General features: G+C 42.6%; 1 protein-coding gene across 5 annotated transcripts in view; it reads left to right on the plus strand.

The window, feature by feature from the left end:
- Positions 1–22524, plus strand: part of ARHGAP6 (Rho GTPase activating protein 6) — a 488327-nt gene that overhangs the window by 383804 nt on the left and 81999 nt on the right. Inside the window, exon 1 of one of the 5 annotated variants that reach the window (XM_047715477.1) lies at positions 21024–21198. The exons of the other annotated variants lie outside the window; for them this stretch is intronic. The gene's annotated coding sequence lies outside the window, so the exon portion shown is untranslated. Of the gene's footprint in view, positions 1–21023; positions 21199–22524 lie in introns of those variants that run through there. 5 annotated transcript variants of the gene reach the window in all.

A 22524-nucleotide genomic window follows, 5' to 3' on the forward strand; every position in this document is an offset into this window, starting at 1 on the left:
AAGGCCACATGTTCCCTAAGGGTGAAGGGGGACAAAATTGCTCCCAGTAGAGTACCACAGATCTACCGTTACCAGACAACTGAGCTGGGCATAGGGGCGGAGGATGTGGGGTTGGTACCTGGACCCAGTGCACTATTGTGGAAAGACCACTGTTTCAGGGTCCTTGAAGGGTCAAATATTGAACCCCAAGTTCTAAAGTTCTGTGATTCCTTTTAGAAAATGGTGGAGAGATGAATAGGGGAAAGAAAACACCATAGTTATTTGGATGAAATGATCGTTCAAAAAATATCCGGCAGGATGGGACGCCTGGGTGGCTCAGTGGGTTAAGCCGCTGCCTTCGGCTCAGGTCATGATCTCAGGGTCCTGGGATCGAGTCCCGCATCGGGCTCTCTGCTCAGCAGGGAGCCTGCTTCCCTCTCTCTCTCTCTCTGCCTGCCTCTCCGTCTACTTGTGATCTCTCTCTGTCAAATAAATAAATAAAATCTTTAAAAAAAAAAAAAATTAAAAAAAAAAATATCCGGCAGGAAAAATCACCCATTTTTCAGATTATTTCAAAAAGATTGAAATTGTTATTTTAAAAAATAAAATAAAGCCGAAAATGCCAGCGGCCTTTTTACCTTCATTATAAAGGATTGGCACCACACGTGGTGCCAATAATTCAAAAAACATATAAATTTAAATTTGGCATGTTCTGTGTTAGAAGCATAGAGGTGTATTATTGGTTACCAAGGACTTTTGTTTAAATCAGCATTAAAACTGACCCTGTGAGCAAGCAAAAAGAAGCATGAGATTTGATTTATACTGTGGCCAACGAAAACAAGTGGGCAATCACAGGTTAGTCGTATCTTACTAATCTAACTCAGCCTCAGGAATGGAGGAGAGAGAGGAAGTGTGTGGGCTTTAGAAATACGTAAATTTCAGGGAAAAAAATCAGTTTATAAGCGTGACCTCTTTTCTGTTCAGAAATGCATGAGTGGGGGCGCCTGGGTGGCTCAGTGGGTTAAAGCCTCTGCTCAGGTCATGATCCCAAGGTCCTGGGATTGAGCCCCGCATCGGGCTCTCTGCTCAGTAGGGAACCTGCTTCCCTTCCTCTATCTCTGCTTGCCTTTCTGCCTACTTGTGATCTCTGTCTTTCAAATAAATAAATAAAATCTAAAAAAAAAAAAAAAAAGAAATACACGAGTGGAGGAGGCCCTCATCCTCTGCTAACTCATTTCTAGATGGATGAACGAAAGGAGATCGTGCCTGTGGTCCATTCCCTTTCTCAGGCTGTGCCCTCCTCAGGGTGGGGACCTTCCAGTCATTGAGGTAATAACTGACATGTTTCCTGCTCTCAGTCTGAAGGGAGGGTTTGGTCGGTGTGCCTTGGTCTGTGTGACCTTGACCATCTGGGAGGTCAATACCCTGTGTATGGCACTGCCATCAGACTAGTTAGTAAATTCGAATTGTGTTTATGAGTAGGTTACCTTTCCCCAGTGGCTTCTCTGTAAATACAATCACAGAATGTTCTTCTTAGCTTTTGTTTCTATTAGGGATATTATCAAGTGCCTTAAAGTCATGCTGACTTAAATTTATTTCAAAAGCCATGTTCTGAAGATGTTTTCGAGATTTTGAGTGTGCATATTTATACAGTGTTTTTTTTTTTCCCCTTTAATCTCTTCTCGCACTCTGTCAGTTAGGTGGTAGAATAGGTAAGAGTGTCCAAAGGAGCCTGGGTCTACCCGATCAGCGATAAAATTGGGTGAGAGCAAAACTTCTAGAAAAACCTATCTGTGGGGACGCCTGGGTGGCTCAGTTGGTTAAGCAGCTGCCTTCAGCTCAGGTCATGATCCCAGCGTCCTGGGATCGAGTCCCACATCGGGCTCCTTGCTTGGCGGGGAGCCTGCTTCTCCCTCTGCCTCTGCCTGCCATTCTGTCTGCCTGTGCTTGCTCTCTCTCCCTCTCTCTGACAAATAAATAAATAAAATCTTTAAAAAAAAAAACCTATCTGTGTGGTGGTTCATCTGGAAAGATCCATTCCCACTCCGTTCTTTAGAGAATTATTGTGGGGACCAAACAAAATGATTGAAATCAAGCCCACGGAACAGCGTTTAGCCAGTGGGAGCCCTTCCCAGACCAGGAGCACGCTTCTCTATGTGTAAGCTGAAACATCTGGCACCATCACGTGGTAGTTTCACCCGGCGATCAGTCTCCTAGCCGCCCTGCACAGGCTGAGACCGAGGCATGTGGGGTTTGTCTACAAAAACGCTTCTTGAAAGTCCACTTCGGACTTCTTTAATAATCTTAATTTAGAGGAAACTGGACTCAGTGCAGGTTGTACTTTAGAACCACTTGTGTCGCTTTTAAATAACACTCCTGCCTGGGTCCCGTTCCACCTGGCTACCGATTCAGCTGGTTGGAGCCAGGGCTCTGACTCCTACTGTGTTTTTGAATCACCCCGGGAGCTTTCAAAAGTATCATTGACGGCCAGGCACATCTCCGGATATTGTTTCAGTTGAATTTAAGGTGAGCCGAGGTTGAGAGGCACGGGACACAGTCTATCCACCCATCGCGCACGGGTCTTAGACCTTTACTGTACTTGAAAAGTTGTGGTTTTATCCACCTTGCCCAAATCAGTGGAGCTTTTTTTGCTTTTAAGGGAACTTCCATGCTGGGCCATGGGTGGAATTAAGAACACTCAACGCAGTGACACTGGCAACTGATTATAAAGTAGTAGACTCAGACCCACCCATTTATCATGATGGCAGACCCGCAGTGAGCATTCAACAAACGTTTGCTGGTGATGGACAAGAATAAGCAAACAAACAAACAAATAAATACATAAGAAGTGTTTCTTATGGTCTCTTGGTTTATTCGTGAGTATTTCATTTCAAACGGGATCTTTCACAAAGTATGCATGAGGCTGCTAAAATGTTGATTCGGTGAATGGGCACATTTCATGAGCCGCCACCCATCCAAGCGGGTTACTTTGGGTGCAGGTGTTTGGATTTTTCCTTCCTCCGAGTATATGTTTTTGTTCATTTAATCAAACAAATCCAGTTGTTGTGCCGTTTTGCAGACACATTCTTGGTGTGGCCAAGAATCCTGTTTGCAGTGGCCACACCATAACTAAATTTGAATGTGGAGCAGCCCGGCAAACAAGTGCTAATTTGAATCAACTGGTAAGAGTGCCGGCAGCAAACCCACGCGACCTGCACCACTGGGTTCTGTTCGCTACCCTCCAGGCAGGGAACTAGGTTTATTTCGTTACCATTTCCTTCACCCATCAGAAACCCTCATCTTTACTGAATGATGAAATAATAACGATCTCAAACTTAAGGCATATTTTGTTCATCTTAACTTCCTATAGATGCTTTTTTCTGAGTACAAACATAATACATACTTGTAAATAAATTCAACAATATAGGTATTAAGCAGAATGCCAAAGTCCCTAAGAATCCCATCCTAAAGTGACAGGTACTATTAACCATTTGAGGGTATAATTTCTGGACTTTCTGTGCTTACACTAACATGTATTTCCGGTAGAAATTATAGTAGACATATTATCATACTGTTCTGAAACTTTCTTGTTTAAGTTTATATATAGTGGACATCTTTCCAGGTTTGTAGAGAGAGAGCTACTTCATTTTTTCTTAATGACGGCACAGAATTCTATTGAGTAGACCCATTTTGTAGTATATATAGCTTGTCACCCACCGATGGACATTTAGGTGGTTAATGTTTATATAGTCACATATATATATATATATATATAATGTGTATATGTATGTGTGTGTATATATATAAATATATATATATATAATATGCATATAGAAAGATGCACAAGCTTACAATTTAATCATTTTCCACAAAGCGAACACACCTATGGCAGATGAGGAAGCAACATGACCAGCATCCAAGAGGCCCCCTTGACTTCCTTCCAGTTACTTCTCCCCAAGAGTAACTTCTTACCTGCTTTTCCTAACACAGATTGGTTTTGCCTGATTTTATACTTTTTATTAATGGTTTCACACAGTATATTCTCTTTTTTTTATATTTTATTTATTTATTTGACAGACAGAAATCACAAGTAGGTGGAGAGGCAGGCAGAGAGAGAGAGGAGGAAGCAGGCTCCCCGCTGAGCAGAGAGCCCGATGCGGGGCTCGATCCCAAGACCCTGGGACCATGACCTGAGCCGAAGGCAGAGGCTTTAACCACTGAGCCACCCAGGCGCCCCCAGTATATTCTCTTTTGTGTCAGACTCCTTTTGCTCAACTTACTGTAGGCGCTCGGTTGGTTTATTCTTTCCCATTGCTGTGTGGATATACCACAATGTATCCATTCTCTTCGGGTGGGTGTTTGGGTGGTTGACAGACTTTGGCTGTTGCAAATAACACCATTGTGAACATTCTAGCACACGTCTTTTGGTGAACATACACATGCATTTCTACTGTTTTTCTTTGCTATTAGAAATGGTGTTGAAATGAACATCTGTGACTGTATCTTGCACATTTCATAAGTATTTCTGTAAAATGCATTCTTAGCAATAGAATTGCTGGGTCAAATGATATCAGCAATCACATTTTAAGTCGATATGGCAGATCTGTTCTCTGAGAATATTTTGACTTTTAAGCTTGGTCTGCACCCCAAGCAATCCATTGTGGCTGTATCCCTTTGCTATTGCCATTATCTGTGACGCAGATGCTGCTGTTGTGTCTTCTGGACTACAAGGCAAAGCTAATGAAAACCAGAATCTTCTTTCTGGCCCCTCTCAGGCACTTCCTAGTGGGCTAAGGCCTCTCTCGTGTGTTCAGTGAAAGAAAGTAAAATGACCTCATGTCCCAGGGTGTCAGGGCATACTGTGCGACTACCGGCTGAAATGATTGAGTAAACTGATGCTGCGAGAAGGTGCACCAAATGGACACCATGGCTCTACGTGCCCTCCACCCCAGGGTGAGAGGACCTCATGTCCCAGGCTGAGACAGAGATTTCTAACTTGGAAATGAGAATCACATATCTTACCCACAAATGGCCCATTCAAAATGCCTGGACTTTGGGAGGTGTTAGGCTAAGGTAGTGTTTCCTAGCCCTGGAACTCTTGACAGTGTGGGATCATTCTCTGCTACGGGGGTCTGTTGTGTGCACTGTAGGATGCTCGGTGGCCCCCTTGGCCTCCTCTCACTAGATACCAGGGGGGCTCCGCCTTTCGTTTTTGATGACAGAAGATGCCTCCAGGCATTGCCCATGTTCCCTGGGAGGTAGAATCACCCCTAGCTGAGGGCTCGCTGGGCTGCTGCCTATGGGAGACTGGCTCTAAATCAGATTATATTCAGGTTTTGGCTCCATTGCTTTTTGCTGCATGACCCTGGGTGAGGTACCTAAATTCTCTGTACCTCAGTTGGTGTATATATACTGTACAGATGTTAATAGTGATACGTTCCTTAATCATTTCTTAATAAAGATTAAATGAGAGTCCTTGTGTGATGCATGTAGTACAGTATTTGGCATAAAATAAGCATTCGATGTTATTAGCTCTAATAGTTGAAGTCTTTATTTTTATTTGTGTTATTATTATCTAAAAGCTGAGGTGGTGGGAAAAAAGTATATTCACTTTCTGGAAAAGGATGTGGATAATGTGTATTTGAAAAACATCAAAGGACCGTGGGTTCACAGCCCTTGGAACAGGCAGTGGGAAATGTGGAGAAAGCATTATTTAAGTGCTACAAAGGAAAACAACGGCATTTGGTTGTACCTCTGTTCTTTCTCAAATTAACATTTATGGAAACCAGAATTTGTGGGAAAGGGACTTTGGCAGCAGAATTAGGCACTTTTAGGAACATGCGAAATCACTGTGGGGAAATACTGCATTCTTCTCATTAATATGAAATTAGTAAATTTTCAATAGTTTGTTGAATGCTTTTATTTTAAATAATAAGATATGTTGAGTGCTAAAGTAGCCATGTTGTTTTTGATATTATTGAGTAGAGAATTTGATCTGTTATGAACTTTGTTGGGTTGCTTCTCACCTGATATCCTTTCCTCCCACCAGAGGTTTAACTTAGAACTTGAGTGCCAGAAAAATGGTGTCCCCTTCTCAGTGGTACAGAGTGGCATCCTAGACAGGTTTCCAGATGAGGAGGGTAAAGCCAAGGTTGTGTCTTTGTGTTGCCAAAGTGCCGCCTTGGTGAGTCATTTCTTCCCTTTTGGTCTCAAATTCTCAGTTGAACAGGTAGGATTAGTTCAGTGGTTCTCAACTATGTTCCGAGAACTCTGAGGAATGTGAAGACATATTCTGAAAAGAAAAAAAAAGGAAACAGAGGTGAGATTATAGCAAATGTATTTAGAAGATACTCTGAGTCACAGTTCTCCCTCTGCAGAACAGTTTTTCTTTAGTTATTGTTTAACATGACTATTTAAGACGAGACTAACATGAACAGCTTTCTCATGAAAGCTAACATGAACTAACCTGATCATGGAGCGATTTAGGAAGTTTTGCCTTAAATGATTTATGAGTCCAGGGATGCCTGAATGGCTCAGTCTGTTAAGCATCTGCCTTCAGCTCAGGTCATGATCCCAGGGTCCTGAAATCAAATCCTACATTGGGCTCCTTGCTCAGTGGGGAGCCTGCTTCTCCCTCTGCTTATGCTCTCATGTGTTCTGTCTCTCTCTCTCTCAAATAAATAAATAAAATCTTTAAAAATAATAATAAATGATTTATGAGTCCCTGTAGACATAGAAATTTCCTGATTCCTTCTGTATTCATTTTCTATCACTGGTATGACAAACTACCATAAACTTAGTGGCTTAGAACACCACATACCTATGATCTTACAGCTCTAGGTTAGAGATCTGATGCAGATCTCACTGGAGTGAGATCAAGGTGACAACAGCACTGCATTCCTTCTGGAGGCTCTAGGGGAGCTAGAAATGTCCCATTTCTTTGCCTTTTCTTGCTTTTGGAAGCCACTTACATTCCTTGGCTCATGGCACCCCATCACCATCTTTAAAGCCAGAAATGTTGCATTTCTCTGACCACTTTGCTATAGTCCTCTCCCTCTCTCTGTGAACTCTACTAGAAAAGGGTCTTCTATTTTAAGGACCCATGTGTTTACATTGGGTCCACCTTGATAATCCAGGAGACTCTCTCCATCTCAGAGTCATTAACTTAACTATATCAGCAAAATCCCTTTTTCTATGTGAGGCAACATATTTCCAGTTTCCAGAAATTAGAGTGTGAACATCTTTGGAGGCCCTTTATTCTGCCGACCACTTTATCTGTTTCAGTGGCTTCTCTATTTCTCAATCGTGCAGGGTGAGGTGTAGTGTTCTGTAGAACCAGAAAGAAGCTCAGGTGATTATCCTCCTCATTTATTTGCTTCCTAGCAACTCTTATGGCACAGAATGACTGTCTTGCAAGAGGTAGTAAGTTCTGGCTCCCCCGACCAGGAGCAATAAAATCAAAGAACAAAAGAGCAATTAAAACAAGGCTATTGATCTAATCAGTGCAACATTTTTATTTTTAGCTTCTCTCCTGATGTAGACAAGAATATTTCCTTGAAATGAACTAGGCTCCAAACCGTAATTTGTTTTATGTGAAATTACCAGACTAGGTGTTAACAGTTAGTCTTTGAAATTAAAATATGAACATAAAGGGATTAAAGACTTTATTTGCTTTTTTTTTTGGCATAGCCATTACCTGGTTAATTTCTAAAAAAAAAAAAAAGAATGCTTTAAATAAAAGCTTAAAAAATGAATGCCACCACAGTGTTTAAATTTTTCAAGCTACTCATGACCCTTAGCTTGGGAAAAAAAAAGAAACTGAAGGATGTGTTTCTTCTCACTGCTGGGTAAAAACTCTGATGGCCAGTCTGTATGGATTGGAAACACAGTATGGGTTTGCTGGAGGTTGTTGATATTTTATCTCTCATGAAAGGAATGAGGTGGAAAATGAGTTTTACACTACAAAATATTTTTAGATTTTGGTATTTCAACCCATGTTGCTTAAGTATTTGTTGTTCTTTTTGTTGAGCTATTTGAGTTATCATATGACCCAGCAATTCCATTCCTAGGCATATACCCAAGAGAATGGAAAACATATGTTCACATGAAAATTTGTACCTGAATATTCACAGCTGCTTTATTCATAATGGCCAAAATGTGGAAGCAATCCCAAATATCCATCAACTAATAAATGATAAAACAAAATTTGGCATATCTATACAATGAATATTATTCGACCATAGAAAGGACCATGCTCCAATGTGGATGAACCCTGAAAACATGCTAAGGAGAAAGAAACTGGAAACAAAAGGCCACACATTATGTAATTCCACTTATATTTAAAGTAAAAAATAGGCAAGTCTGTAGAGACATAGACTAGATTAAAAGTGGTCAGGGCCTGGGATGACAAGAGAATGGAGAGTGACTGCCAATGCATTTAGGGTTTCTTTTTGGGGGGATGAACGTATTCTGAAATTCGATAATGGTAATGTTTGCATATATCTGTGAATATACTAAAAAAGTTGAATCATATACTTTAAAGTAGTAAATTTTATGGTATGTAAATTTTATCTAAAAATAATTGCATCAGAACTTTGGATATTTTGTCTGGAACATAAGAAGCCTAGAAGCCACCACTTCAAGTATAAGTCTGAACAAACTGAAAAATCAACAACTCTTCTTAGATCCATAGGAGAAGTGAGTTCATAGGGCAAACTGCTAACTCTAAAAATTGGAGAGACCGACAGATCAATATAGAGCATCAAACTTATTGGAGCAGCAATCTCCAAGGGAACCAGTGCTGGGGTAGGGACACCTGAACTGTAATTGATAAATTGCTTGAGGCTCAGTGTGGACAACTCTGACAGTTAAAAAGTCCAGGGAGACCCAGTCATCAGGAGGCCCTTACAGTTTTGTGGGCTAATTTAACGCTTGGATCTCCACTGGGTTCACAGATGATGTGATTAGCTACGTAAAAAATATGAAAAAAAATCAGCAAAAAATCCTCTCGGAGCTGATAAGTAATTATAGCATGGTTGTGGGATACAAAGTTAGTATACAAAAATCCAATCGCTTTCCTATATACCAGCAATGAACAAGTAGAATTTGAAATTAAAACTACATTACTATTTACATTGGCACCCCTGAAAATGAAATACTTTGGCAAAAATGTATTAAAATATGTACAACATCTATATGAGGAAAACCACAAAACTCTGATGAATAAAGACAAAGAGCTAAATTAATGGAGAGATATTCCATGTTCCTGGATAGAAAGAGTCAATATTGTCAAGATGTCTGTAGATTCAAGGCAATTCCAATCAAAATCCCTGCAAGCTATTATGCAGATATTGGCAAACTGATTTCTAAAGTTTACATGAGGAGGCAAAAGACCTGGAATTGCCAGCACAGTACTTAAGGAGAAAAATAGAGTTGGAGCATTGACACTGCCTGACTTCAAGACTTAGTATAAAATGGCAGGCATCAAGGCAATGTGGTATTGGCAAGAGAAGAGATAAATAGATCAATGGAACAGAATAGGAAGCCCAGAAATAGACCCACATAAATATAGTCACTTATCTTTGACAAAGGAACAAAGGCAATACAATGGAGCAAAGGCAGTCTTTCCAACAAGTGGTGCTGTAACAACTGGACATCCACATACAAAAAAAAAAAAAAAAAAAAAGAAAAGAAAAAAAAAGAAAAAAAGGATCTCGACATAAACCTGTACCCTTCACAAAAATTAACTCAAAATGGATCACAGACCTGAATGTAAAATGCAAAAGTATAAAATTCCTGGAATGTAACACAGGAAAAAACCCAGATGACCTTGGGTATAGTGATGACTTTCTACATACAGTACCAAAGGCACAGTATAACAAAAGCACAAATAACTCATCAGCTGGCCTTGACTAAAACCAAAATCTTCTGCTAAATCTCTGACATCAAAAGATAATGTCAAAGAATAAGAAGACAAGTCACAGACAGGGAGAAACTATTCACAAAATACACATCTGATAAAGAACTATTGTCCAAAATATACAACTCTTAAAACTCTCTCAAAACTCTCAATAAGAAAACAAACAACAGGATAAAATGTGGGCCAAATACTTTAACAGACAACTCACCAAAGAAGATATACAGATGCCAAGTAAGCACATGAAATGTAATTGTGATTATGGAGATGCCAGTTAAAACAACAATGAGATACGACTGCATACTTAGTAAAATGGTCCAAATCCTGGAACACCGATGACGTCAAGTGCTGGGAGGATATGGAGCCCAGGCTCTCTGGCACATCGCTGGTGAGCATACAAAATGGCACAGCCCCTTTGGAAGACAGTTGGGCAGTTTCTACAAAACTAAGTATACTTTTATCGTTCCATCCAGCAATTACGCTCCTAGGTATTTACCCAAAAGAACTGAAAACTTATGTGCACACAAAAAGCTGCACAGAGATGTTTATTCACCGTGGCCCAAACCTGGAAGCAGCCGACATGTCCTTCAGTAGACGAATGGATAAATGAACTGTGGCCCGTCCAGACAATGGACTCTTATTTGGCACGAAAAAGAAATGAGCTATCGAGCCATGAAAAACCATGGGAGAACCTTCAATGCACATTACTGAGGGAAAGATGCCAGTCTGAAAAGCCTGCATGGTGTATGATTCCAACTATCTGACATTCTGGAAAAGGCAAAACTAGGGAGACCATAAAAAGAGCAGTGGTTGCCAGGTGTTCGAAGGGAGAGAGGGATGAATGGGTAGAGCATGAAGGATTTTAAGGGCAATGAAAACACTCCGTGTGAGGGCGCCTGGGTGGCTCAGTGGGTTAAGCCGCTGCCTTCGGCTCAGGTCATGATCTCAGGGTCCTGGGATCGAGTCCCGCATCGGGCTCTCTGCTCAGCGGGAAGCCTGCTTCCCTCTCTCTCTCTGCCTGCCTCTCCGTCTACTTGTGATCTCTCTCTGTCAAATAAATAAATAAAATCTTTAAAAAAAAAAAAAAACACCCCGTGTGATACTATGATTATAAATGCATGGCATCATTCATATCTCCAGAGCAATAGAATAGAGAACACCAAGCGTGAACCCTAATGTAAACTGTGCAGTCTGGGTGATGATGGCGGGTCAGTGTAGGCTCATCAGTTCTAACAAATTTCCCCGCAGGGGAGGACGTTGATAGTGGGGGAGGCCGTGCAGGTGTGGGGCAAGGGATAGTTGGGAAATACCTGTATCTTCTACTCAAGTTTGCTGTGAAACTGAAACTGCCCTAAAAACTCAAGTCTTATTAAAAATGCACCCATGAATGATAACTCTCCAAGCTGCCGTAATAGATGACTGTATTTAGTTTGGGAAAAACTTCAGTTCCTGTACCTTTTGTTGCTCAAAGGAAGCGTTTTCCTCATGCAAACACATTTAGCCAGGTCTGGGAAACACTTTTTAATTTATCATTTTAAAAGTAGTATATGTAGAAGGAAACATTTCCAGAAAAAAAAAGTCTGAAACATGGTAACTAAAACCTCGGATCTGTTCCAGTAAGTTCAGATGGTTGGTTTTTATGTTTTTTTTTTAATGTCATACCTGGCATTTAGTATCATTCTGCGAATTGATTTCTCTCCGTTCATGTGTCCCTCTTACATGTTTTGACACTTGATAGTAAAAGCCAGGAAGCAAGCTTTTTTTTTTTTCATTTTTACTGGAAGTGATTTTAGCTACTTTAGAACAAATGTCGTCGATATAAATATGGCCCACTGGTCTTGTTTCCGTGCTAATAGACACAGATAGCTTTCTGTATAGATGCTGCGGCTCTTTCCCAAGAGCTTTCTTTCAACCCACAGATATGCAAAAGCACAAACCTCAAGTGCTATTTCTTCTGATTGCTGCATCTGTCCTTCCGGAATGTACAGTCGAGCACGGGAGAAAAGGCACAAATGCAGAGAATCGATGTCCAAATCAGGGTCAAGAAAATAGCCGAAATGTGTGGTGTGTGTGTGTGTGTGTGTGTGTGTGTTGGGGGAAATGAGTGTGATGATTAGGTAGGAGGGAGGTATCTTAGGAAGTTAGAGTTTTCTGGAAAAATAAGTAACATTGAAACATTCCCAGTCCTCTTGCTTCTCTCCGTGAGACATGGCATGGACATTCCCTACACATCTTAAGCATCTAGGTCATTTGGATTCTTAAAAGAAACATGTAGGAAAAAATAAGCTATTGAGCGATCTCTGTGGACCCATCTCCTCATCCATATATATGTATATGTTGTAATGATGTTTGTAAAAAGAGGCAGTTCCCTTGTTGTTTGACAGTGAAACGCCCTAGGAAACTCCATCATTTCCTGTACTAGGTGTCTGGTGATTTTTCAGCGGGTCGAGAATGAGGTCAGCAAACGTTTTCTGTGAAGGGCCAGATCGTACATATTATAGGCATTAGGAGTCCTACATCTCTCACCTTTCTGCTCTGCTGTCGTATCAGGACACAGCCCCACACAAGACGGAAAGGAATGGGTCTGCCAGGGCTCTAGTTATTAAACAAGCGAGGGCTGGATGCGGCTGGGGCTGGTCCATCCCTGCTATAGATCAACAGTTGGCACCTCAAGGTCAGCTCGTGCCTCAATCAATGTGTTAGGAGTAGTATCGCCCGTAATAGATCATTTACGGACTTCAGAATTTTACATTGTGGGGAAATGAAATAAGAATGGATTTCATTCTAATGTACTTTCTTGAGTCATACCTTGCCACTCCTTGAGAGAAAGTTATGGTACTCACCGGGAGGTCGCATGGGGTGATGGTTAAGACCCTAAACCCTGGGGTTAAGGCCTATGACTTTGAACCCCAGCTCTGTTACTTGCCTCTGTTGCCTTGGGCGAGTTACTCAACCTCCTGGCCCTTGATTTCTTCACCTGTGAGATGGGTGTGTATCAATAGACCTTACCTCCTAAAGTTACTTAACAATTAAGGCAGGGAGTACATAATTTGGGCTAGGAATAGTGATGGGTACGTATGTACATTCACAAGAAATGTTAGTTATTCCTCGAATTTCTAAATCCCCTGGGGATGGAGCATAGCTCCCGGCTTAGCTTATCTGTGCCGTGAGTCACGATGAGCATGACTTACCATTAATAGTTTTGTTGACTCCAAACTCTCGTGGTGCTAATGGGCTGTAATTTTGTATTTTCTTACATTAAAAAGTTGCTCTACGCATAGATGGATATTTTATAAGGAAGAAGGCAGCAAAACTCACTGTAGAAAATGTGAACATAAATCAACAGTGCCTGTGAGTGAAAACAGCATTGGTCCATGTCAGGCTATGGCTGTTCAGATTTGCGGAAAGGTTGGCAAACTGTTATGTGACTGGAAATTGTGCCGTATGCTCTTTCGTTGCTATCAGTGAGCTCTGGAATTCTGAGTCTTACCATTTTTAGGAATAAGGTGATGTGTATTAGCACACCGTTCCTTGTTCCCTTAATATTAACCAGTAATGAGTCAATAAAAATGAAGACATGCTACAATAAATAAGTCGAATATTTTGTAAAAATCACATTAGCATATTCTTTTTTTCCTCATTAACCACTTTCCAAATGGCCTTCCTATTGACACGTTAATTAATCATGTGCTTAGAGGATGCTTTCACGAATTCCGCGACTTCCTCCGGAAAAGTTTCCTCTGCTATTTGTTTTAATCACCACAAAACTGTGTGTCTGTGTGGCGCGGTTGGGTGGGGGAGGGAATACAAATCTGGCTCTCGGGCAATGGGTGTGTCACCCATGTCTCATTCATCATGCAAATGACATGCGTCACTCCACCTTCCCAACAGGATCCTTCTTTATCTCCCCTTCCCAGAGGGTAAGTGAGACTGAGAAGGGTTAGACACCCACGTGGCTAGTTGTGGGCTGAGCTAGACTTTCAAGGCAGTCAGACTATGGAAACCTCCGAGCGGCCATGGTGCTGTAACACTGTGTCCTGCGGGGAGGAAGCAGCTGCAAATGAGCACGTGAGACCTGCTTATCACATGAGCCCCCAAACCCCACGACCATTAGCACTATTCCCCGTGGCATCCGTGGCGGAAATCATAGAGAGTGGCATCTGGATCAAGCCTGAAGAAAGGAAAAACAGTTTTAAATTATGGGTGCCCAAGTTGGGGGATTTAATTCCCAATCGGTAGTATTATTAGGTTTTTATTTCTGTTGCCAGTGGAAGAGAAGGGGAAAGGGTAAGAATCTGCCCTTGGTGTCAGAGAAATCTGGCAGGGGCAGTGGGCGAAGGAATACAGAGCTATAGCGCCCCTGTCACAGGGGAGTATGGAGGGGGTGCGAGAGGGGAGGCGTGGAAGGAGAGAGGCAGAGGTGTGTGGCAGATGCTTCGTGGAATTTGGAGAAAAAGGAAAAAGAGCAAGGAATTTGCCACCCCACTGGTTTCCTAAAACCCCGGCCATTGCAGTGGTTCTCATCTTGGACTGCTCACGAGAATCCCCCAGAGGGCTTTGTAGACCTACCAAAGCCCGAGCCCCAGCCCTAAAGAGTCTAGCTGTTGGGCTCTGTACCTGCGCAGTCCAATACCACTAGCCACTGTGGCTATTTACATTTAAATCAATGAAGATTTAGAAAACTAAAAATTAAATGATTCCATTCCACTAGACACATCTCAAGTACTCATCAGCCGCAGGCCGCCGGTGGCCGCCATATTAGACAGTACAGTCATCGTAGAAAGGTCTGTTGGACCTCACTGGTCTGGAGGGGTGCATGGGCGTGGGTATTTTTTGAAAACCGCACCAAGTAATTGTTTTTCTTTTTTTTTTTTTAATTGAGGTATGCACTAAGTACTTCTTTTTTTTTTAAGATTTTATTTATTTATTTGACAGGCAGAGATCACAAGTAGGCAGAGAGGCAGGCAGAGAGAGAGGGAAGCAGGCTCCCTGCTGAGCAGAGATCCTGATGTAGGGCTCAATCCCAGGACCCTGAGATCACGACCTGAGCCGAAGGCAGAGGCTTAACCCACTGAGCCACTCAGGTGCCCCGACAAGTACTTCTAATGTGCAACCAGTTTAGAGACCTGCTGGTCCTTAATACAGTTTGTTCTGACATTTATTGCCACTTGTACCTGAACTCATTTTGCTTTTGAAGCAAATACTCCAAGAGTATTATTAAAGCTGGACTCTTCGTGCAATCTAGCAGTGCAGATGCCTATATTTTCATTTCAAATAGCTTACTTGCTCGTCGCTCAGCAACTCAAGGTTAAGTTAGATGAGTTAACTACCAGCCTTCTGCTGGAATGTATCAGTTGTTTTTTCCCATTGAGGTTGAAGAATTAGAGCAATTCATGCTGATTTGGAAGTACTTATTGGGGGAGTTTAAGAAGATAAGGTATCTTAAACTGAAACCCAGAGGCTGACCAGCCACAGCTCACACTTGGGGCCCAGATTAGAGGTGACCGATGTTCACACACTTGGTAATACTCGAAACTAATTCATTTGGGTAATGAGTTTATTAAGTCTAACGTCAACCTTAGGAAGTTGTTTTCCTTTCCTGTTGGACAAAAACCTCGGTGAGGGGAGACTTTGCGGGGTGATAGGTGCAGCTGATGCAACAAAACGAGGACAAGTGTGGTGTTGAAATGAGAAACCAAAACGGAATTCACTCTGCCATTTGCCGATTTTGTCTTGCCTACGAGTTTCCAGTGCAGATCTTTCCCTCTCCTGAGTATGATAGTCATCTCTCTTCAAGGCTTGCTTTACTTCCTGCTGCTTTAGAAATACCTGATGGGGAATCGAGTTCTCCAGTTTGGGTAACATTACTTCAGCATCCCGAATGTTTCAGTGAGCAGTGGACGCCCCCCCCCCCCCGGGTCTGAATAAATGACCTGTTCTGCAGAGCCTCCCCACGACATCTTCCCCAGAACCAGTGTCCTCTCATCTGAGGGGCCTTTCCTGGGTGAAACCTGCAGCCTTCATTCTTAGAACTCAGCTTTCCTCGCAATGTGGGTAGAAGGAGCCGCCTGAGAAAGGAAGGCCACTCTGTGCTGTGTATGAAAGCCAGTGACATCATGTCCGTGTGTCTCTGTGAGAACGGGAAGAGAATGGTCTTTCCTAGGTCTACCCTGCCTGACCCACAAAGTGACGTTCGGATTTCTCACTCCCCCCTCACCCCCGAGGGCACTTCTCCCAGTAGCATACTGGGCCCGGCCTCCCTGGGGATCCACATTTCTTGGAAGAGTTGAGGGACTGTCCTAAAGAAAGCATCCCTAAGGGGTGCCTCAGTTATGGCTGCCGAAAGCCTCGTTTTGTCAGTCGGTGTCGTGTGTGGGGCCTCCATTTACTGATCGCGCTGCAGACCTCAAGGTCTGCTCGTCCTCTCTATCCCCTTCCTATCCGCTCTGCAGCACTCTGCCTCATTCAGCTTTCCTCAAACGCCCCTTTCCTCGTGTTACATCTCTACCCAAAAACATAAGGTGCATATTCCTACTGGCAAAGGATGGGACACTCTGGAAGTTTTCTAAAGTGCCTGCTCCTCTTTCCTGAAAACAAACCCCAGTCCCTCCCCTTGTTCCTGGAGGCAGTTGCCTCAACAGCTTTTCTTTTCTTTTTTCTTTTTTTTTTTTTTTCCTCTGAGCACTCAGTCCATAAGGGATTCATTGAAAAAAGGCTTAGCTGGGATGTACCCTAAGGGTTAAACCCGTTGCATTTGGAAACAGACCGCCTACGTTTGAACTCCTTACTCCCTAGTTAGTTAAGTTCCCTTTGTCTCCGTTTTCTCAGCTGCAAAACGGGGATAATCCTAGTATCTGCCTCCTAGACTGTAGCAAATATCCATGGAGGCAATGAGCACTAAGTATTACATGTTCTTTACCATGGTTTTGACTGTTTCAGATCCGTGGCTTTAAGTAACTTTCCAGTTACCTAATACTTTGTTTTGATGGTAAGTTTTTAGATATTAAGGATCTAAAATTCACTCTCTCTGCAAATGGGTCACAGTGGTAGCAGGAGGATGCTAGAGATAAGACCAAGGTCAAGTACTGGGGCGGGGCGAGGACAGAGAGAGCTATGGTTAAAGAAGCAAAGGACAAGGGCAAGAGAATGCAGAGTCCTCGTTCTGTGCTTGTACTTGGCACCCCACTTCCGCAAGTTCTGATCAATCCAAAGGTAGGGTCCAATAGGTAATTAAAATAAAAGATACCACATTTTCGCTGCATGCTTTATGGTAGCAGGAGAACTAAAATGTCCTTCACAATTTGCATTTTTAATGTATAATCGGAAAGCATCAAGACCTTATGTGCCAATTCTGTAGCATTGGCCAAAAGAGGTTAATTGAACCAATTCATCAGTAATGAATGTGTCTAAATGAAATTTTGCTATGCCATTTTATCAGATGGAGTCGTAATTCTGAAACATAGAAGCATCACCTGTTTCTAAATATTGACTACATATTATTTAAAAACTGAAGGATGCCATTAGATACGCATTTATCTTCTTGCTCATAAAAGACTTTCTAAATTGTCTGCAAAATGGTTTATTAAGGTTAGCTTTTATTTTATTATCCAGTTCACCAGCCACTTTCTTTCCTTGCGAACATGTAGAAAGTCAAGGAACGAGCTGTTAGGCGGTTCAGTAGGGAGACGTACGGGAGAGAGTCCAGGGGCTGGTTTAGGTTAAAGGAGGTGAGGTTAGCTGCTATGTCACATGCATCCCCAAATCCCACCGAACAGGTGTATTCCTCCCTCATGTCGTCCCCGTGTCCATGGCTGCTGGGATGGCTAAGCCCCAAGCATGGAGTCAAGGGCCGGGGCTCTGCTCTCTTCCACACGGGAAGATGTTGATTTGCTTATCCGTGGCTGCATCACACACTATCCCAAGACCTTGGTGCTTAAAACAACCACCATTTTATTTGCTCGTGGCTCTGCGGTTCAACCTGGGCTCAGCTCTGCTTTTCTGCTGACCTTGACACTGGTCACTCAGGAGGCTTTATTCAACCTGGAGGTTGGCAGGAGGATGGATCTCGCTGGGACGTTGGGACAGCTGAACTTTACACTCTCTCTCCACATGGTCTCTCCAGTACAGTAGCCAGACTTAAGACATGGTGGTGGGAGGGTCCCAAGGACGCAAAAGCAGCATTCTCCAGGCCCTCCATAGTCTGAGGTCCAGAATCATCTCAGCATCATTTCTTCCACAGTCGATTGCTTCGAGCAAACGACAGGGCCGGCTGGGACTGCAGGGCAGCAGACGCTAGGACGTGAATACTGAGAAGTGTGGTTTCTGCCTGGAACGGCCACATGTAGCTCTGAGAACTCTTGTCTCCAGGTTGTCATGGGCTAGAAGCGAAGCTCATCGCTTTCTCCCACAGTCCATTGGCTAGAGCCTAGTCACGTGGCTCCTAATACCTGCGAGGGCCTGGGGGCAGTGGCTAGGAAAGAGTGAGAGTCTGTGAGCAGCCCATCGGTCTTTTCCTCTGTTTCTATGCATCCCCTCCTCTGTATCAGAGAGTTGTGGCAGGGAGTGAACACATGACCCACGTACACTGCTTAGTACTTAATACATGCTTCATTCCTTTTCTATTATGATCATTATTGTTGTTATTTGTTATTATGCAGAGACTACTTGACTTTACGCCATTTAAATCAACACACATGGATGACAGTGGAGGCCATGCGGAGGAGACGTCCAAGGGTTTTAAGCAAAACAGTGTTGTCATTGGAAATGTACTCACCCCAAGAGTTGGACAGAGTGGTTGTGTAATATTTTTGCCCTGAATGTGCAAAATGTCCCCAGTGGCCTTTGCAGGAATAATCCAGAAGAGCCAAAGAAGAAGGTGGAGTGAATACTTAGGGGCATAGATTCTGAAGCTGTAGGCTGGTGTGTGGCGCCCTTGCCTCGTGAAGAGTCAAGTAGATAAAGGATTGCTGTCGTGTTCTAGGCGCTTCCCCTGAGCAGGACCTTCCGCAGATTGGACCTTTTCGTTGCTTCCCAGAATTTATTTCTAGGGCCATCTGGGTGCTTTTTTGGCCTCTTGTGGGTTCTATGTAAAGAGCTGATATTTAATAAAGAGAAGATTCTTTATCTTCGCCCTTCGTTTTTCTGGCTTGACCGCATTTTTCCAAAGAATGCCAGGGATACACAACTTCTCCATTATTTCTGCATTTCCTCTCCTGGCCAGACTCGGTTCCACTCTTAAAACAGACTAGGAATTCCCCAAGACGTTGTCTCTTGAGATTATTGGAGATTGTTCACTTAAAGAAATAGTCACTTTCTTATGAAACATTTGTTAACCTGACCATTAAATAATTGATTTCACAGGCCACTCCAGTCTTAGGTAATGATTCTTATTAAGTTACTGTGTCTAGTTCTCATTAGACATTTATGACATGGCGCTGACTAGTGTGGGCTGAGGACTGTGGCTTTGTCATCCAGTTAATCTGTAAGCCGCATAGTGGTTGGGATCACAGCTGCGGTACTTACAAGCTGCGAATCTTTGGGCAAGTTACTTAACCTCTCTGAACCTCTGTTTCCTCCTCTGTAACATGGGATATAATGTAACCCACGCCTTATAATTCTTTTAGCAGTTAATGAATCAACACCCATAAAATGCTTAGAGAAAGCGTTGGGAGCACTTAGAGAGCTCTCAACGAGAACTACATGTTGTTTTCATGTATTCATAATCTAAGAGATGACTTGCCTAGCAGTGACGAATGAATTGCATATTTATCAATTCCACGTGAAGTAGTATACGAAATACATTTAAATGAGGGTCTCAATTCCATTAGCCAGTGTTCACATTGCATGAACCACTCTCTGCTGGAACGATGACTATTTTCCACATCTGAGTTTTTGGGGAAGTAGATGGAGGCGGAGCTATCTGAGGACACAGGTAGATTTTGACTCGGAATTTCTCTTTAAGTGTAACTGTCCTAGTAAAGAAAACCATCTGATGTATTTTATTGTTTCTGAATTCCTTTCTCTTGCTAAATAAATACCAGCAGCAACAGAAGCTGTGTGTGGCTTATATCAAGTGATGATTAACCTCACAGAATCCTAGTAAAAAACATACCAGAATCTCTAAGTTTTGAGTAAGATGTTCCATGAAATCATTTCTCAGTTTGTCAGTTATCATCACAGTGAGAGCTGGAATTCACTTGCAACCACAAAAGAACTATAACTTCGTATCGACTAGAAAACAAAAATGACTTTTTGAGTTGTTTTTTTGCCTCGGTGCCATGTGGCATACATGGAACTCAAGGTAATTAGGGATCAGGATATGTTTTGAATCTTTCATCTTTCCTTTTCTTTCCGCTCTTTCTGGATTTCTCCCCGCCGCCCCCAACTCCCACCTGCACCCTCTTAAACATACTCACGTGATGAACATCCACGCTGCCCTCCACACCCCCTGTTCAGGAAATGAACAACTTCTCAAGGACTGTTGTTCCACAAAGAGCATAAAATTCAGAGCATGTGTTATGCTTCAGTCTAAAAGAGAATGAAATCTTTTCCTTTTTCAATGTTTTTTTTTTTCCCCTAGTGTTAGAAAAATGAAGACGCCTGTGGTTTTAAAATATAGTTTAGGAGTTGAGAATTGGCCCTACACAAGGAAAGCATCCTGTGTGCTTTATCATGCCCTCAGGGGTTTTACCCGAGGCTTCCAACATTCTTTGGTTGATTCCTAATAAGGACAGTTTGCACAGTTACAATCCAATTACCATTTGTAGATCCCTCTGGAAAAGGGGATTTTTTTTTTAAGAGGAATCTTTTCCTAACTCCAGAATATCTCTTCAAAATAGTCTTATTAAAATAAAAATCAGGAAATCCAGTTTCACTTTCTCTGCATTCTTTTCATCCCTCCCCCCTCCCCCATTCTCTTTCACACACACACACACACACACACACACACACACACACACTGACTCACTCACACACTCTCTCAGTGACACAGCCTGCCTCCGTTCTGAAGGGACAGGAACTTCTCAATAGTCCAATGACAAGATTGCCTTTTTTTTTCTTTTTTTTTTTTTTTGGTCCCAAGATTCACAGTAGCAGAGATCTCTGGCACCAAAAGGTACTGTGGGAGAGTCACTGCCCTGCCAGCTGGGCCATTTCTCAGACACTCTTGTAATCTGCCATTGCACGCTGCATTTTTCACCAAAAGAATAATTTTTTTTTTTTTTAAAGAACAGACTCAAGTTCCTACTCCAAGCTTAGCTCGGTTAAATTAGGACAGCAAAGACCCGGCCGAATAGAATTCATGGGTAAGCGATATCAGTATCTCTGCTTATGCTTCTTTCCGAGAAGATTACTGTGCTAAAATGTTGTGCTTCTTACACATCTATCTTGTAATTTGGGAAGAAAAGTGGATTGATCAGTGTCTGAGCTGTGCGACAGCCCAAGTACTGTCTGTGCCAGGAGAGATTTATGAGCACGTTATTTTTAGATCAGTTGATAATGTTAAAGCAGCTTGAACTGAGCAAAGCGGGGCCGAGAGGAGCCTGCCGTGATGACATGGGACAGCATTTGCTGGGCTGCTTTCTGCGAAGGCTTCGGCACAAGTCGTTTTGAGTTCTGAAAGAATAAAGTGGCTTATCTCCTGGGCTTCTTGAACTCACTGCGACATTTTCGTTGCTGTGCATATGATAAATAAGGCTCATAAAAAAAATTCTAATGTGCTCTATTTTACCAAAGAGGAAAATCTTAAGCTCCTGGATTTTTAAACACTGTCTGGCTTGCCCTGCTGTAGGGCTGTGTCCCGTAATGAAAAGACTCGGTGGGGGAAAGAGGCAGAATGGGACCCTTATGTCCCAGCTCCTGCTCTGTCATTGTAGGAGCCGTCTAACCCCTTTGGACCCTGCTGTCGTCCTTTGTAAACGGAGGGGCTTGGATCGGTTTATCATGAGAAGTGGTGAAATGCGTAGAGTGGGTTGGGGTCTGGATTCTGGAGCCCATAGCCTGGCTTCAGATCCCAGCTCTGTCACTTACTAGTCACTTCACACTCATGCGTATGTTTCCTCATCTGTAGCATGGGAATGATGATGGTAACATAGTCCTTAGGGTTGCTGTAAGAAGGAAACGAGCTACCACAATAAAGGCTCAGAGCAGTCACTAGCAGAGAGTGAGCTGTCCATGAGTGTTAGCGCTATCTTCAAGGTCCAGTCCATGCCCGGAGGTCAGCCATTTCTACTGTCCGTGAACTAAATCAAATTATAGAAAGATAAGCAAAACCATCAGCTGCTGGTCCTGTCACTGAGAATTTCTCATTCGTGCAAATGTTTCCATTGTCCACACTCTGGGATCGGTGCAGGCTGTGTTACCTCCTCTCCATCCAAGATGCAAGTGAAACTTAAAACTCAGAATTAAATTGGTGGTGGGTAGACCAGTCCATGATCTAACTGAGGATATACAGAAATGGAATTAACTTTTTGTTCTGATGCTTTCGCCTTTGGGGACTCCCAACCTGTTGCTCTATCCGGAAACAAGATGTGAGTGACATTTTATTTTTTTGAACACTAGTAGTGCCATCCTCGCTCGACAATGTTCATTTCTACTTCTTTGGTTTATCAGTAATTCAGATGAGTAGGTCA

Source organism: Lutra lutra, chromosome X (assembly GCF_902655055.1).
Source record: "Lutra lutra chromosome X, mLutLut1.2, whole genome shotgun sequence".
In the NCBI taxonomy this organism is placed as follows: domain Eukaryota; kingdom Metazoa; phylum Chordata; class Mammalia; order Carnivora; family Mustelidae; genus Lutra; species Lutra lutra.